Source organism: Amblyraja radiata, chromosome 31 (genome assembly GCF_010909765.2).
Source record: "Amblyraja radiata isolate CabotCenter1 chromosome 31, sAmbRad1.1.pri, whole genome shotgun sequence".
Taxonomy (NCBI): domain Eukaryota; kingdom Metazoa; phylum Chordata; class Chondrichthyes; order Rajiformes; family Rajidae; genus Amblyraja; species Amblyraja radiata.
In genome coordinates, this window is record NC_045986.1 from 2697275 (window position 1) to 2715911 (window position 18637).

Consider the following 18637-nt stretch of genomic DNA (forward strand, 5'->3'; position numbering starts at 1 on the left):
ACTTGGGCTTCACAATTAACTCAGTCCATATGACTGTAACTTTGCCAAGAGACAAAACAGTTGCATTGGCACAATCATGCAACGATCTAATGGTCAACAAACGACCCACTATTCGACAAGTAGCAAGAGTAATTGGGAAAATGGTAGCAGCATTTCCGGCTACGCATTTCGGACCTTTGCACTATCAAAACTTACAAAGAGCAAAGGTACAGGCACTAAAACGACATGCAGGTCATTATGATCGTGTCATGACGTTACCCACTGAAGCAATATCAGAACTACAGTGGTGGGCGGAAAACGTTTGGCATAGTTTCAGCCCTATCATTATCACTAACCCTACGCTAGTTATCCAAACAGATGCCAGTGCTCAAGGCTGGGGAGCAACTAACGCCATATCCAGCACAGGTGGTAGATGGACTAACCCTGAGTCGTCATTACTACTTACACTGGGCATAAATTATCTAGAGATGTTGGGTGCCTTCTATGTTTTAAAACATATGCATCAAAAATGCATCGCTTGCATGTTCGGTTACAAATAGATAATACTACGGTGGTGGCCTACATTAACCATATGGGCTGCATAAAATCGTTATCATGCGACAAGTTGGTTAACACAATTTGGCAATGGTGTGTCGAAAGACATATTTGGCTATCAGCAACTTACCTACCAGGTAAGCAAAATAACCAACCTGACCTCTCCCGGTGGCTCAGCACTTCAACTCCCCCTCCCATTCCGAATCTGACCTTTCTGTCCTGGGCCTCCTCCATGGCCAGAGTGAGGCCCACCGTAAATTGGAGGAGCAGCACCTCATATTTTACCTGGGCATTTTACACCCCAGCGGTATGAACATTGACTTCTCCAATTTCAGGTAGTCCCGGCTTTCTCCTTCTTTCCCCTCCCCTTCCCAGCTTTCCCTGGCCCACTGTCTCCGCTTCTCCCTTTCATCTCCCCCCCCCCCTCACATCAGTCTGAAAAAGGGTCTGGACATTCCATAGATGCTGCCTCACCCGCTGAGTTTCTCCAGCATTTTAAGTTTACTTAAAAGTTCAGGTTGGTTAGCACTTACAATGACAGATCGGATAGTAGCTGTGGAGAGAGAAACAGTGTTATTTCAGGTGATAATCTTTTAATCATCCATAGTGACATTTATCCAGCAACTAACCATCATTGTGAGGGATTGTACAATTTGAAATGCTGTGTGCAGCGCAGTTCTGGTCACCCCATTACAGGAAGGATGTGGAGGCTTCAGATAGGGTGCAGAGGATGTTTACCAGAATGGTGCCTTGATTGGGTATTAGCTACAGGGAGAGGTTGGACAGACGTGGGTTGTTTTCTCACTAACGCCAGAGGTTGTGGGGAGACCTGACAGAAGTGTATAAAATGATGGGAGACATCGATAGGGTAGTAAGGGTACAGGAAGTGTAAGGTGAGAGCGACAAAGGACAAGTATAGGGGCAAGATGTTTTACATAGAGAGTGATGAGTGCCCGGAACACAGTGCTGAAAGTGGTGGTGGAGGCAGACAGGATAGTCGAAGTGACTTCTGCATGGGCACATGGATATACAAGGAATGGAGGGATAGGGATTGCGAGCAGGCAGAAGAGTTGGTCTTGGCATTATGGTCGACACAAACATTGTGGGCCAAAGGGTCTGTACTATGTTGGGTGTTCTATGCTCTATTGACATATTCTTGATTAGTACATGTAGGAAGGAACTGCATTTGCTGGTTTACAATGAAGATGGTCACAAAATGCTGGAGTAACTCAGCGGGACAGGCAGCATCTCTGGGTGACTGGTCGAGACCCTTCTTCAGACTATCTTGATTAGTAAGAGTGTCAGGGGTTCTGGGGAGAAGGCATGAGAATGGGGTTGAGGGTGAAAGATAGATCAGCCATGATTGAATGGCGGAGTAGACTTGATGGGCCAAATGGCCTAATTCTGCTCCTAGAACTCATGGACATGAACTTATGAATAATTTTGACATCGTTTTTTAGGGAAGAATTGGGGTGAGAGATGAATCTCATACACGGGTTAGAAGTGGGAAACAGAACAACTGCATCGGGTGGCAATGGAACATCTTGGTATTTTTGTTCAAAAGATAAAATAATTATAGCTGAACAGACAGAGGGATCACAAGCCCGTGCATTCTCTGTGTGGCTGCAAGTGGGTTAATGTTAAACATGATGTATTCTGTGTAAAATTCATAAGAAACGCTTGTTTCTTTCATGTGAAAAATGACATTAAATGGATTAACATTTGATAGGATCATTTTGAGGTGCGATCTAATTTTAACATAATTGCATAAATGAAGTGTGATTGATGCTCTGTATTATATATTCTGTGTATTCATGCTTTAAAAAAAATTGTTCCAATATCTAATTTTCTGATCTGTGTTGCATGATAGTATAAATAATGTTTAATTACTGCTCGTTAAAATTTAAACAGTATGATAAATTTGACTTTTAATAAGCATTAAAGTTCCCAGAGACATGTTTGCAAGATCACAACGCTCTGATGAGCAAGGCCCCATTTCATGTCTGGTCTCATTTCTCATTTGATTTCAGTTGCCCTACGTTCAATGTCCATACTCTGCAGTCTGTTCTTACAGCTCCCTCCTGGCTGATTGAATGTTCCAGTAAGGAGGAGGGATAAGGAAGGCAAGGTAAGAGAACCATGGATGACCAAGGAGATGGTAAACTTGGTCAGGAAGTAAAAGGAAGCATATGTCAGGGTTAAGAAGGTGGCATTGGACGGGGCTCAGGGGGAATATAAAGTGAGTAGGAAATAGCTGGAATGGGTGATTAGAAGGGCCAGAGGGGGCCATGAAATGACACTGGCAAGGCAGATTAAGGAAAATCCCATGGATTTTTATAGGTGCGTTAAAAACATGAGAGTGACCAGTGAGAAGGTAGGACCACTCAAGAATAAAGGAGAGAATATTTTCTTGGAGTTGGCAGATGTAGGTGAGGTGTTGACTGTGTTCACTGAAGAGAAGGACTTTATGGAAAGTGAGATCAATGTGAAGAACACAAATATGATGGGGCATTGTGTATGGTGGTGCTGAGGCTGATGAAGAGCATTCAGGTGGATACGGCCCCAGGCCCTGATGGGATCCATCCCAGGTTATTGAGGGAGGCAAGAGAGGAGATTGCAGGGGCCTTGACGAGGATCTTTGTTTCTTCTCTAGCCACAGGCTCGGTACAGAGGACTGGAGGGTGGCCAATGCTGTTCCTTGGTTGAAAAAGGGAACTTGGTGGTGATAGGCAAACTATTGGAGAGAAATCTTTGGGATAGGTCTTAGAAGAGACTGAGCTAATTAAGGATAGCCAGCATGGCTTTGTAAGCAACAGCTTGTGGCTTAAGGGCCTGTCCCACGAGCATGCGACCTAACGTGGTCGCTCGAGCCGTATGGCCTCGCGGGGCCGGTCCCACTTCGATCGCCGGAGCGGTATGGAGTTGTGCGGAGCTGGTCCCGACATCGCGCGGGGCTCCGAAAAACTGACACTGTCCAAAAATTCCGCGCGGCAACGGCCTGCAGGCCCGCAGCCACATTGAGGCCGTACGCACCGTCTCGACGCCGTACGCACCGTCTCGACGCCGTACGCACCGTCTCGACACCGTACGCAGTGTCTTGACGGTGTACGCCTAGCGCAAACTTCCCGCGGACTGCGCTCGAACTTCACGTCAACTCGTACGGGATCACTCGAACTCCGCGCGGCCCCCGCTTCCGGTTTGGTCGCGCTCACCGCATGCAGTCGCATGCTGGTGGAACAGGCCCTGTACTAACTTGATTGAGTTTTTCTGAGGATGTGGTGAAGGAGATCGATGAAGTATATTGAAGTTGGATGTTGTATACATGGATTTCAGTAAGGCTTCTGACAACATCCCTCTGGGTAGGCTGACCCAGAAGATTATGATGTACGAGATTCAGGATGACTTGGTTATATAGATTCAGACCTGGCTTATTCATTGAAGACAGAGAATTGTGGCTAGAAGTCTGTGACCAGTGGAGTTTCTGCAGGGATCTGTGCTGGAAACTCAGTTGTTTGTGATGTGTATAAATGACCTGGATGTAAATGTAGACGAGTTGGTAAGTTTGCTGACAACACCAAAATGAAAGGAGTTGCAGATGTGAGGAAGGCTGTCTGTAGATACAACAGGATATAGATCAGCTGCAGAAATGGGCGGAGAAATAGCAGAGTAAGTTTAACCTGAGCAAGTGCGAGGGGATGCACTTTGTGAGGTTGAATGCAAGGGGAATGTATATAGTTAATGGCAAGACCTGGTGAGCAGAGGGATCTTGGAGTCCAAGTTCATAGCTCACTGAAGGTGGCAGCACAAGGTGGTTAAGAAGGTGTGTGGTATCCTTGCCTTCATTGCTGGGGGCATTGAGTATAAGTCAGGAAGTCACCATGCTGCTCTATAGGACGTTGGTTAGATCGCATTTGGAGTATCGTGCAGTTCTGATCGTCCAATTACAGAATGGGGCTTTGGAGAGTGTGCAGAGGAGGTTTAGAATAATATGTAGGAAGGAACTGCAGATGCTGGTTTACACCGAAGGTGGGCTCAAAAACCTGGAGTTAGCCAATGCTCCTTGGAATACAGCGTTTCGGCTACAGGGAGAGGTTGGATCAACTTCGATTGTTTTCTCTGGAATGTTAAAGGTCGAGGGGAGATTTGTTAGAAGTATATAAAATTATGAGAAGCAGTTAGAACCTTTTAGCCATGTGGAAATGTCCAAGACTAGCGGACCTGGCTATAACGTGAAAGGGGAGAAAGTTTAATGGTGATGTACGGGACGTGATATTTTTTACACAGAGTGAAGGGGGTCTGGAATGCATTGCCAGCGGTGTTGGAGAGAGATAAGATAGTGGTGTTTAGTAGGTTTTGGATCGGCACATGGGTGTGCAGGGGATAGAGAGATCTGGATCATGCACAGGCCGATTAGATCAGTTTAACTTGGCATCTTGTTCAGCACATTGTGGGCATTGTTTCTGTTCCTGTGCTGTACTGCAGACACAGGGACAACGTGCAAACTCCAAACAGCCCGAAACGTTACCTATCTCCTTCGCTCCATAGATGCTGCCGCACCCGCTGAGTTTCTCCAGCATTTTTGTGTACCTTCGATTTTCCAGCATCTGCTGTTCCTTCTTAAACCTTATGTTTCAATGTGTCTCTGTATTATTTAGCATTAGTTCCCATGACAATTTCTATCCGATCCCTATCACAACAAATCCTCTGCTTTCTCCAGTCTATCCCTCCATGAAATAATATCAAACATCACTTGGCTAGTTCTGATGAGGGAACCATGATGTGAAATGCTGGCTTTATTTCTCTTCTGACTTATGCTGTTTGGCAAATATAGGAGCAAAGAGGTCCTTCTGCAGTTGTACAGAGCCCTAGTGAGACCACACCTGGAGTATTGTGTGCAGTTTTTGTCCCCTAATTTGTGGAAGGACATTCTTGCTATTGAGGGAGTGCAGCCTAGGTTTACAAGGTTAATTCCCGGGATGGCGGGACTGTCATATGCTGAGAGAATGGAGCCCCTGGGCTTGTACACTGTGGAGTTTAGAAGGATGAGAGGGTACCTCATTGCACATATAAGATTGTTAAGGGCTTGGACACGCTAGAGGCAGGAAACATGTTCCCGATGTTGGGTGAGTCCAGAACCAGGGGCCACAGTTTAAGAATAAGGAGTAAGCCATTTAGAACGGAGATGAGGAAACACGTTTTCTCACAGAGAGTGGTGAGTCTGTGGAATTCTCTGCCTCAAAGGGCAGTGGAGGCAGGTTCTCTGGATGCTTTCAAGAGAGAGCTAGATAAGGCTCTTAAAAATGGCAGAGTCAGGGGATATGGGGAGAAGGCAGGAACGGGGTACTGATTGGGGATGATTAGCCATGATCACATTGAATGGCGGTGTTGGCTCGAAGGGCCGAATGGCCTACTCCTGCACCTATTGTCTATTGTCTATTGATTCGCTGTGTATTCCCAGCATCTCCTGGTTTTGTTTGGAGTTAAAATGCTGAAGTAACTCAGCGGCCTTTTGTGTCTCCAGCATTTTGTGTCTAACTTCGGTTTAAACCAGGATCTGCAGCTCCTGCCCACACATTTGTTTAGAGTTATTTGAGAGAATGCTCTGCTTATAAAAACCACAGTGCTTCTAGTGATCTTCAGTGGAGGTTCTCAACAATGCACTCGCTGGCAAGGACTCAGTTGGCTGGGTCAAAGTGTACCAATGACCTCTGTGTTTCTGATCGAGGGAAGGATAAACTAACCATTTGTTTTCCGAAGGTATACAAAAGTGCTGGAGAAACTCAGCGGGTGAGGCAGCATCTATGGAGCGAAGGAAATAGGCAATGTTTCGGCCTGAAACGTTGCCTATTTCCTTTGCTCCATAGATGCTGCCTCACCCGCTGAGTTTCTCCAGCATTTTTGTCTACCTTTGATTTTCCAGCATCTGCAGAACCTTCTTAAACTTTGTTTTCCGACATTGGATTACTTTTCAATGTAAATTCTGAGCCATTAAGACTAAAATATTCACTAGACAGGCAGTATCAGTGGAGTTAGAAACCTTTTGTTATCACATTGAACCTCCATTGTATCCTTTTAATCCATTTCCATTTGATCACAAAAATGAAATATAGTGCAGACAAAAATGCTGGAGAAACTCTGCGGGTGCAGCAGCATCTATGGAGCGAAGGAAATAGGCAACCCAAGGGTTTCGGCCCGAAACGTTGCCTATTTCCTTCGCTCCAAAGATGCTGCTGCACCCGCTGAGTTTCTCCAGCATTTTTGTGTACCTTCGATTTTCCAGCATCTGCAGTTCCTTCTTAAACACAATGAAATATAGTGTATCTGCTTCACATTTAAGATGATAATACATTCTTTAAAATTCTGCAAGGATGCACATAATAAGTTTAAAAAAACAGTTTTTCTCTGAGAAATTTTATTTGCAGTTTTTAGCTGCTTCATTTTCATTAGATGGAGGAATTCAAAACAAATGCAAACATCTTATGTGCATTATTCTAAAGTGTCTGATTAGCAACATTTTTTGCATCTGACCATTATTTAGATTTGGTTGGTCTGAATTATATTGCTGAACATAATAATCAATGCATCTTCATAAATTAAATAGCCTGTCTGAAGCCTTTGAAGGTAGAGTCAAACTCAATAGCTTTCAAAGATAGTGCAAGGCAAAAATAATCACTGCATAAGAATGTTAATTATATCAAGATTTAAAGCGGTAGTCACAAAGTATTTTTATTTCCCCACTATTTAAAGATCTAACTAAGCTTAACAGTGACTGAAAAAGTACATCGTGTGCTAATGCTTCTATTTATTTCATTTAATCCTATTTAACAGATTTTCCTTGTCAATTATAGCGAAAGGGAAGATAATTCTTGACAAACTGTGTGACAGCAAATCAGTGGCCCATTTTACACGCGGCCAATGGAATAAAAATCAGGAGAGATATAAATGTGTAATAAGAAACTGCAGATGCTGGTTTATACCGAAGATAGACACAAAAAGCTGGTGTAACTCAGCGGGACAGGCAGCATCTCTGGAGAGAAGCAATGGGTGACGTTTCCGGTCGAGGAGAAGGGTCTCGACCCGAAACGTCACCCATTGAGAGATGCTGCCTGTCCCGCTGCGTTACTCCAGTCTTTTGTGTCTATCTTAAAGCCCTGTCCCATGGTACGAGTTCATTACAAGTGATCTCCCGAGTTTGCCCTGATTCGAACTCGGAGATTGACGGTAATGATCACTCGTCGGTACTCGGGGCTCTTGTGGACATTTTTCAACATGTTGAAAAATCTTCACGAGTCTTCCCGTACTTACCTGCTGTTAGCGAGTCTTCCCGAGTACCTGCCGTTAACGTTACGAGCTGTTAAGAGACGTCCCCGAGCTCCGATGTACCCGCTACATTCATTCTCCGTGCTTACTACGGATTTGATTTTTTTAAAACTCGGGAGAGCTCTTGGAATGAACTCGTACCGTGGGACAGGGCTTTTAGGAGAGATATATATCCTGATACAGTCCAATGAAGGGTCCCGGCCTGAAATGCAAGTCTGAAGAAGGTTCCTGACCCAAAACATCACCTATCCATGTTCTCCCAAGATACTGCCTGACCCATTGAGTTACTCCAGTGCTTTCTGCCTTTTTTGGTAACCCTTCATCTGCAGTTCCTTGTTTCTACATTTTAACGCTCCACTGCAAAATCTCCTCAAGGCCATGTCTGAAGAAGGGTCTCGAGCCGCAACATCACCCATTCCTTCTCTCCAGAGATGTTGCCTGTCCCGCTGAGTTACTCCAGCATTTTGTGTCTATCTTCGGTTTAAACCAGCATCTGCAGTTCCTACACAATTCAGTTCAAAGACCTTTCTTCACTGTTCACCCTGTGATCCCTCCACAGATGGTGACTGACCTGTTGTGTGTTACCAGCATTCTCTGTGTCGTTTACTGCATTTTTATTTTGCTTCCTTCTGTGCCTTGAGCAAAACCAGGAGCTGTTTGTTCCATGTCTACTCTCCGGGCCCATCCAGGCCCTGGGATTCATCACGATGGGGTTCGTGAGCAACTGCTTACATGGGTGCTTGGCGGCAGGGCTAATTGGGGTTCCCCATTCTGCTTAATCACTTCTAGTTTGATTAGTTTTGTTAGAGGACAATGTGTGCCTCAGTTGCAAAAATTATTGAACATTCAGGTCAAACCTTATTATTCAGAATCACAGTTAGCAAACACACAGAGAGAGAGAAAGAGAGAGAGAGAGAGGGAGGGAGAGAGGGAGAGAGAGAGGGAGAGAGAGAGAAAGAGAGGGAGAGAGAGGGAGAGAGAGGGAGAGAGAGGGAGAGAGAGGGAGAGAGAGAGAGGGAGAGAAAGAGAGGGAGGGAGAGAAGGGAGGAGAGGGAGAGAGAGGGATAGAGAGGGAGCGAGAGGGAGAGGGAGAGAGAGAGAGCGAGAGAGAGAGAGAGAGAGAGAGAGAGAGCGAGAGGGAGAGAGGGAGAAAGGGATAGAGGTGGAGAGGGGGAGAGAGGGAGAGGGGGAGAGAGGGAGAGAGAGGGAGGGAGAGGAAGGGAGAGGGAGGGAGAGAGGGAGGAAAATAGTTATGCTGCCTGCCCTTCTAAGTTACTCCAGTACTTTGTGACTATCTTCGGCATAACCAGCATCTACAGTTCCTTTCTACGCAAACTAGTTATGCCATTCGCTGGAATGAACAATCAGTACATATATCCAGTTCATAAATTCTTGGAGAAGAATGAGCCCATTCGGCCCATCAAGTCTACTCCGCCATTCAATCACGGCTGATCAATCTTTTCCTCTCAACCCCATTCTCCTGCCTTCGCCCCATAACCCCTGACACCCATTCTTGTCAAGAGTTTTGAATAATAATAATAATATTATGGGAGATTGTTCTATGCAAGGGTGTCCACAAGTTGGGCGTCTGTAACCGAGCGACGGGCTGTATTTCCATGGTGCTCTCCTTGGAAAAGAAGGGGATACAGAATGAGTACAAACTTGCAAACTTCGCAGATTTGAACATAAATTGTGGGTGAATAGTGGTCTTGTTGTTAATCCAGGTAGGCAGTTGCTGACTGGATCCAAAGTCATCTACTGGACTAGGTGGAGGTTAAAGGACAGCTTTTGCTTGCATGAACACTGTATTTCATAAGGTTTACAACTGGGGGAGTTGAAAGAGCCAGTACTACCCTCCTGAAATGGTCTGGAGGTGTAGACTTTAGACTTCAGAGATACAGCGCGAAAACAGGCCCTTCGTCCCACCGAATATGCACCAACCAGCAATCACCCCACACACTAACACTGTCTTACACACTAGGGAGAATTTTACAACTTATTTTACAGCCAATTAAATTACAAACCTGTACATCTTTAGAGCGTGGGAAGAAACCAGAGCTCCTGGAGAAAACCCACGCGGTCCCAGGTAGAACGTACAAACTCTGCACAGACAGCAGCTGTAGTCAGGATTGAATCAAGCTGGGTCTCTGGCACTGTAAGGCAGCAACTCTACCGCTACACCACTGTGCGCCCCTGATCAATACCTCTAACTCAGGGTCATGATTCAACCAGTTCACACAATAACACACACTACACAATACACAATGACATCCTTGGAAGGGCTTGGAAGTGCTCCATCCCTCAGTAGTTCATTTGATAAACAGCGTAGAACAGAACTGCCTGTTCCAGCCGAACTTTGAGCTTAATTTGTACTGAATCAGGTGCGATGCGTTGAGATAGTTTCCACTCTAATAGGCTCCACTCTATTAATCCTCTGTCGTCCAGGAATCGGGCTGAAGAATGGAGAACCTTTTTGCCAGATTTATGAAGCTTCCCTCACGTCGCAGTCTTCCCAAAGAGCTTCACAGCCGATGAATGGACCACCTACAGTGAAATGTTACAAAACTGGGAGATTACTGAATGAGCACTGAGCAACTGAAACTACGCAGTTTCAACATTACATCCCTGTTTTTGGATACTAGCCCTCTTGCTTTCTTTACTAACAATTCGACTTGCAGATTAACTTTTTGGGAATCCTGCACCAGCACTTCCAAGTCCCTGTGCACCTCCGATTTCTGGATTCTCTGCCCATTTAGAAAATAGTCTATGCCTTTATTCCTACTACCAAAATGCATGACTCCACATTTTGCTACACTATATTCCATCTGCCACTTCTCTGCCCACTCTCCCAACCTGTCCAAGTCCTTCTGTAAAATCCCTGCTTTCTCTACACTACCTGCCCCTCCACCTATTTTCGTATCATCCGCAAACTTTGCCACAAATCAATCCTCTCGTGAAAAATCATTACTATACAACGTGAAGAGTAGCGGCCTCAGCACCGACCCCTGCGGAACTCCGCTAGTTACTGGCAGCCAACCAGAAAAAGCCTCCTTCATTGCCACTCTTGTCTTCTGCCATCCAGCCAATCTGCTATCTATGCGAGTATCCGCCCTTTGATACCATGGGCTCTCATCTTCCTAAGCAGCCTCACGTGTGGCACCTTATCAACGGCTTTCTGAAAATCTAAGTAAACAACATCTACTGACACTTCTTTGTCTGTTCTGCTTCTTCAAAGTATGTTTATTGTCCAAGTGATCCAGTGCAAGAGTGGAAAGCCAATGAGATCACATCCTCCATGGACCTGGTGTCATTAATTAACAACTTCTCTTCTGAGAAGCAAGGAGAGGGAAGAATTACATTTCATGTTTTTCTTCACTCCTTACAATGCCATGTACAACAGTGATCGCAACTTCTACTGAAGTGTGGATGGCCTTCTGCTCGCTAGAAGCTCATCTGCCCTCTGACAGGTCTTGTTTTTGGTCCTGCTGGGGGCCCACAGCCCCCTCCACACCTGGCAAACCAGGTGGGGGAGACGGTTTAGTCGCCGACTATCAGACCATGGAGCAGGTGGCACGGGATTTTGCCTTCGATAGGAAAGGTTTAGAGGGATATTGGACAGATACGGGCAAATGGGACAAACGTAGATGAGGCATCTTGGTCAGCATATAGGAAGTGATGATGCAATGGAAGGTATGACCAGAAAATTGCAGCATGGGAATATTCTGTTTTTTATTGTTCTTTCAGTTCTTCTGGATATAAATCTTATCAACAGTACAGTCCTAATTAAAACAGCAGTGGCACACACAATCCAACCTCCACACGGTAAAATAGATGAAGTTGGATCCAGTCAAGTATACTCGTCTCTAAATTAACAACAAGATCTGTCTTCACTCACAGGTTATGTTCACATCTACAAAGAGTGCAAGTTTGTACACATTTTGACCCCCCTCACACTTTCTAATGTATTTAGGGTGAAAGCGGTTTTCAATAGAATACAAATAGCAGCACAGTGGCACAACGGTGGAGCTACTACCCCACAGTGCCAGAGACCCTGGTTGGATTGTGACTACGGGTGCTGCCTGTGTGGAGTTTGGACATTCTCCCTGTGAATGTGTGGGTTTACTCCGGGTGCTCCGTTACTCCTCCTACAATCCAAAGACGTGTAGATTTGTAGGTTAATTGGCCTCTGTAAAATGCCCCGAGTGTGTAGGTTAAGGAAATGGGATAACATAGAACTAGCGACTCTGTGGGCTGAAGGACCTGTTTATCAGGCTTTATCTCTGAGACTAAACAAAACACTAAAGAAAAGAAGTGGAATAAGGGCCTGTTCCGTTTAGTGATTTTTTTCGGCGACTGCCAGCATCATTGACTGACGTATCAGGTCACCGAAACATTTGTGGCGTGATGTGGCGTGACGCGGTGTGATGCGGCGTGACGCGGTGTGATGCAACGATGACGCGGTGTGATGCAACGATGACACGGCATGATGATATATTGACGCGCAGAGTTTTTTCAAGTGTCACAACATTTTTTTTGTCGCCGCTGGATTTTGAAATGTTCAAAATCTTTTGGCGACACTGATATGACACCGGCAGTCGCCGAAAAAATTGGCAAGTGGGACAGGCCCTGTAGTCTCCAGAATTCCTCCAGTGTAGATTCTGCTTCTGTTCCCATAGCGATGGTGTCCATCTGGCCTCAATCTAAATGGTGGACTCACTTGGGAATATTAATGTAATGGCAGGACAAAGCCTATTGGGAAAGCGCCTCATGAAAGGGGAGATAATCTGTGGTGAACAATAATCTTGGACTGATCCCAGCATCTTGTTTTTTAATCTAATTGATCCCCGGGCAACTGTGTGAATGCTGCAGTGGGTTCATGCTATTTGTAAACCTATAATTTACAGTTTACATTCAGAGCATCCTCCTAATGATGCAACTCGTGAAGTTCGGAATGAACTGCAGCTGTGGTGAAGTGTCTGGGGAAGGTTTCCATTGCCTCCTCCTTTATCCACTGTGAGCCCTTACACTCCCTCATGTTTCAGTGGCACAGATGTCACAACCACTAAAACATGTCCAGGGCTGTCCAACTGAGAGCAAAGCAAAGCAATAAATGAGGGATTTCTTTCTGCTGCATTCTTATTCTGATGAAAACTACTTTGACCTCCTCTGTCTCTCTTAAGCTGCGAACCCTCTTTGTCCCAGACTTGACGAGTGCATCACTCCTCCAACGTGACCATTCTGTCCACCACCTACCCTGATAAAGTGAGTGTACCTCACATGGAGATCCTTTCATCTTTGCTTACTCTCTCGTCTGTCATCATCACCACCTTAAGGGCCTGTCCCACGAGCATGCGACTCCATGCGGCAAGCGCGACCTAACGTGGTCGCTTGAGCCGTACGGCATCGCGGGGCCGGTCCCACTTTGATCCGCGGAGCCATATGGAGTTGTGCGGAGCCGGTCCTGACATCGCGCGGGGCTCTGAAAAACTGACCGTGTTCAAATATTCCGTGCGGCAACGGCCTGCCGGCCCGCAGCCGCCTCGACAGCCGTGCGCTGCGTCTCGACGGCGTACGTCACACGCGAACTTTCCGCGGACTTCGCTCGAACTTCACGTCACTCACTCGACCTCCGCGCGGCCCCCGCTTCCGGTTTGGTCGCGCTTGCCGCATGCAGTCGCATGCTCGTGGGACAGGCCCTTTAGGATTTTACAAAGTTTACTGCACTATGACAGGAAACCAGCCTGCCCAGAAATGGACTACAAATAACGAGGGGTGACATCGTGGTGCAGCGGTAGAGTTGCTGCCTTACAGTGCTAGTGACTACGGGTGCTGTCTGTACTGAGTTTTACGTTCTCCTCGTGACCATATAGGGCTTGTTTCCACGCTCCATCTCAAAACTAAACTAAACTTTCTGTCTGGAGTTTGCACGTTGTCTTGATGGCGGGGTTTCCTCTGGGTGCTCCTTCTACGTTCTAAAGACGTGCAGGTTTGTAGATGAATTGCCCCTAGTGTGTAGGATGTGAAGTGGGATAACTTAGAACCAGCATACGGGTGATTGCTGGTCAGTGTGTACTCGGTGGGCCGATGGATCTGTTTTCATGCTGTATCTCTAAACCAAACTAAACATCCAACATGGATCCTGATCTCCTCTGACCTCTAACCCAACCTCCATAACACATCAGTCCATCACGCCGATGAACATTCTTCTTATTTCCAAACTCCTTCAATGAAGCTTCTGCAATCTACTCCAATTTGCATTGTTATACATTCTTTTGCTTTTGATTTATTTGTTTATAGTCAATGGACATTTCTCGCAACATTTTTATTGATTGTCTGACGGGGAGAGAGGGAATGCAAGGGTTATTTGAAATTCAATGACGGTGTGAACATTAATTTCTCTAATTTCAAGTGACCCTTGCATTCCCTCTCTCTCTGTCCCTCCCTCACCCGAGTCATCTTAATAGTTTTACTGCTTGTATCCCTTCATTATCACCTCTTCACCAGCCAACAATGGACCATTGTGGGCTCCACCTCTCCTGAGTCATCGGTGCCGTCTCTGATTTGTTCTGTACCCTTTCAAACCTCTAGTTCCCCTCTCCCCTGACCCTCAGTCTGATAAAGGCGGGTGTCTATACTTGGAGTCAGAGAATGGAGGTGAGGTTCTAAACACGTACCTTGTATCTGTATTCACCGAGAAGGACTTGGAGGAGAGTGAGGGTAGATGAGAATGCTGGAGAAACTCAGCGGGTGAGGCAGCATCAATGGAGCGAAGGAAAAGGTGAAGTTTCGGGTCGAGACCCTTCTTCAGACTGGAGGAGAGTGAGATCAGTGTGGAGAATACAAATATGCTCGGGCAGTTTGAGGTGGTGCTGAAACTCTTGAAGAGTATTGAGGTGGATATGGCCCGAGGGCTCTGCTGGATCTCTCGTAGGTTCTTGAGGGAGGAAAGGGAGGAGATTGAAGGGGCCTTGACGAGGATCTGTGTTTCTTCTGGAGCTACAGGAGACGTCCTGGAGGACTAGAGAGTGGCCAATGTTGCTCCTTTGTTTAAGAAGGGAAGCAATGTGAATCCAGGGGACTAAATGTTTAAGAAAGAACTGCAGATGCTGGAAAAATCAAAGGTAGACAAAAATGCTGGAGAAACTCAGCGGGTGAGGCAGCATCTGTGGAGCGAAGGAATAGGTGACCCGAAATGTCACCTATTCCTTCGCTCCACAGATGCTGCCTCACCCGCTGAGTTTCTCCAGCATTTTTGTCTACCTTCCAGGGAACTAAAGGCTGGTGAGCCTCACGTCAGTGATAGGGAAAGTATTGGAGAGCATTCCTGGATTGTGGGGGCGGTGGGCTCCAGTATTTCCAACATGTGCTTTGGATTTTTTTTTTTTTTTCTCTTTGTATTCTTTGTAAACTGTGCCAAAATATGGCGACTGTGCATTTGTGAGTTGTGTAGAAGAATTTCAGTGTGCCTTGCATAGGTGATAATAAAAACCTATTGATTGATTGATTAGGAAGCCTTGGTGCAGCTCTATAAGACCTTGGTTAGGCCGCATTTGGAGTATTGCGTGCAATTCTGGTTGCCCCAATTACAGGAAGGGTGCGGAGACTTTGGAGAGGGTTGAGAGGAGGTTTACCAGAATGTTGCCTGGGATAGAGGGTTTCAGCTACAAGGAAAGGGATAAACTTGTTCAAGAAGGAACTGCAAATGCTGGAAGATCGAAGGTACACAAAATTGCTGGAGAAACTCAGCGGGTGCAGCAGCATCTATGGAGCGAAGGAAATAGGCGACGTTTCGGGCCGAAACCCTTCTTCAGACTGAAGAAGGGTTTCGGCCCGAAACGTCGCCTATTTCCTTCGCTCCATAGATGCTGCTGCACCTGCTGAGTTTCTCCAGCAATTTTGTGTACCGAGGGATAAACTTGGATTGTTTTCTATGGAATGTCAAAGGTTCAGGGGAAACTTGATAGGTGATGAGAGGCATAGATAGGGTAAACACTCAGAACCTTTATGTCAGGGTGACTCCCATACAAGTACTCTGAGGCTTCCCAGCAGTACTTTCTTTCTTATGTCCCTGTCCCACTTAGGAAACCTGAACGGAAACCTCTGGAGACTTTGCGCCCCACCCAAGGTTCCCGTGCGGTTCCCGGAGGTTTTTGTCTGTCTCCCTACCTGCTTCCACTACCTGCAACCTCCGGCAACCACCTGCAACCTCCGGGTACCGCACGGAAACCTTGGGTGGGGCGCAAAGTCTCCAGAGGTTTCCGTTCAGGTTCCCTAAGTGGGACAGGGGCATAAGTACATTTGATTAGATATTTCTCAACCCTTTTTAAGTTCTTCTAGAAGCGTCCCTTTCACCACACCTCATTCATTCATATGTATTCTCATAGTCATTCAGCTTGAAAGCAGGTCCTTCGGCCCAACATCCATTCCCACCTAGGTGACCCATTTAAACATTTGCCCGCATTTGCCCCATATCCCTCTAAACCTTTCCAGTTAATGTACCTGGCCAAATATCTCCTCCTTCGTGGCTCTTGATCTTCCTCTCTGCTCCCTTGGATATTTACTCCATGAAACATGGACATGGACATGTTGGCCAGTGTGGGCAAGTTGGGCTGAAGGGCCTGTTTCCACACAATATCACTCTATGACTCCACGACTCCATGAAACAATGAATGTCGGCACAGCGATTAAAAGGAAATACATGTGTAGAAACAAAGAACTGCAGATGCTGGTTTGTACCAAAGATCAACACAAAGTGCTGGAGTAATTCAGCCGGTCAGGCAGCATCTCTGCAGAGAAAGATGGGTGACATTTCAGGTGTAAAAGAACAGGTCCTGACCAGAAACATCACCCATCCATTTTCTTCAGTGATGCTGCCTGACTCGCTGAATTACTCCAGCAATTTGTGTCTATCAAAAAAGAAAGACTTGCTTTTCTGAAGCACAAGCTTCACAAGAGTTTTCACAAGCTCAAGCCAACCCAAAATACTTAACAGATCAATAAAGTACATCACAAGTGTTGCAATGTAACATCACACACCACAAGCCTCCAGAGAAAGCCATGGAATATTAACCCGATAATTTGCTTTCTATAATGCTGACTGAGGAAAAATGGCCAGGACTCCAGGAGACATCTTCTGCTCCAAGGCAAGATGTTTTATGTCTACTTAAAAGGGCGGTGGGTTTGAAGTTTTGAAAGAAAGACATCTCTGATGTTGCAGCGGTCCCATGATGATGCATGGGAGTGCCAGTGTTGAATGTAGCCCACAATGATCTGACTCAGAGTTGAGAGAGAAGGTGTGTAGCTGCACAAGGGAGACATTCACGGATCACTTGGTTCATTAGAGCCAGAGATTGATAGATGGCAGGACAGTGGCACGGGGGGGGGAGAGTTGCAGTGGCCTTGCAGTGCCAGAGACCTTGATTCAATACTCACCTCTTTGTACGGTGCTGTCTGTATGGAGTTTGCACGCTCTCCCTGTGAATGCTTGGGTTTTCTCCGGGTGCTCCGGTTTCTTGGTTCTTGGTTTCTTGGTCCTCCAAAATATTCCAAATGGAATTGAAACTGGAGGTGGTGAAGGGAGGGCTTAAGCCAGAAAGGGTTATTGGGAAGAAAGAGGTACTTTAAATTTAGTTGCATCTGGTTGGGTAACTGTAGTTGGGTGGAGATTATTCCATGCTTTAATTGTGCGGGGGAAGAACGAATTGCTGTACACATCTGTCTTTGTAGCTGGGATCACAACTTAGATCGAATGCCCTCGTCTGCTCCTAATTGGTTTGGGTTTGGTGTAGATCTTGTAGTCTATGTCGAGCTGACCATTTAACATTTTGTAAAAACAGGTCAAACGGTGAGCTTCACGTCTGTCTGTCTTGGAGAGGGTTCCACCCCAGAGAATTCAGAAGTTTGGTGACACTCGCTTCTCTCTCATATGTGTGAGTCTCCTCCCACACTTCAAAGACGTACAGGTTGTAAATTGTTAAAAAAATTCTGTAAATTGTAAAAGAATGTCACCAGTGTGTAGGATAGTGCTAGTGTACGGGGTGATCGCTGGTCGGTGCGGACTCGGTGAGCCAAAGGTCCTGTTCCCATGCTTTGTCTCTAAAGGTTAAAGTAAAGTCTATTGCCCCTGTCCCACTTAGGAAACCTCTGGAGACTTTGCGCCCCGCCCAAGGTTTCCGTGCGGTTTCCGGAGGTCGCAGGTGGTTGCCGGAGGTTGCAGGTAGTGGAAGCAGGTAGGGAGACTGACAAAAACCTCAGGGAACCTATTCTCTCGAGACTATTTATCTTGGGTAGCTTGCAACCCAAATTCTCCAATTTTAGGTGACTTCTACGAACACCTCCCTCCCTCCTCGCGCCTCTTCCCCCTCCCCCCTCCTCTTCCTCAACAAAAAGTCAGTTAACAAGTTCTTCAGCTTCCAACTGCAATATGCATCCCTATCTCCAGCAAAAAGTCAGCCTATCAAAGAAAATCCTTACCTGGGGTCATCTGTTGCTGGCTCCGATTGTCCTGCTTTCCCCCACTCTCCCTACTGCAATGAATGTGAAGAAGAGTCCCGACCCGAAATGTCATCCATCCATGTTCTTCAAAGGTGCTGCCTGACCCGTTGAGTTACTCTAGCACTTTGTGTCTATCTTTGGTATAAACCGTATCCTGCAGTTCCTTTTATGTACATTTCCTTATATTGTATATTTGTCTGGTCTCCCTACCCAAGGGGCAATAAACTTGTGATAGAGGAAGAGTAGCAAAGGTTGTCTAGATTAGTGGGATGATGGATTAGTCATCTGG

At 46.1% G+C, this 18637-nt stretch overlaps 1 long non-coding RNA gene across 1 annotated transcript; it reads left to right on the forward strand.

The window, feature by feature from the left end:
• Nucleotides 1-4398: 4398 nt before the first annotated feature.
• On the forward strand, nucleotides 4399-15441 carry LOC116990631. Its single transcript, XR_004416584.1, has 3 exons — nucleotides 4399-4433; nucleotides 14509-14513; nucleotides 15398-15441. It is a non-coding gene; the product is annotated as an uncharacterized LOC116990631 (long non-coding RNA).
• The last annotated feature ends 3196 nt before the right edge of the window (nucleotides 15442-18637 follow it).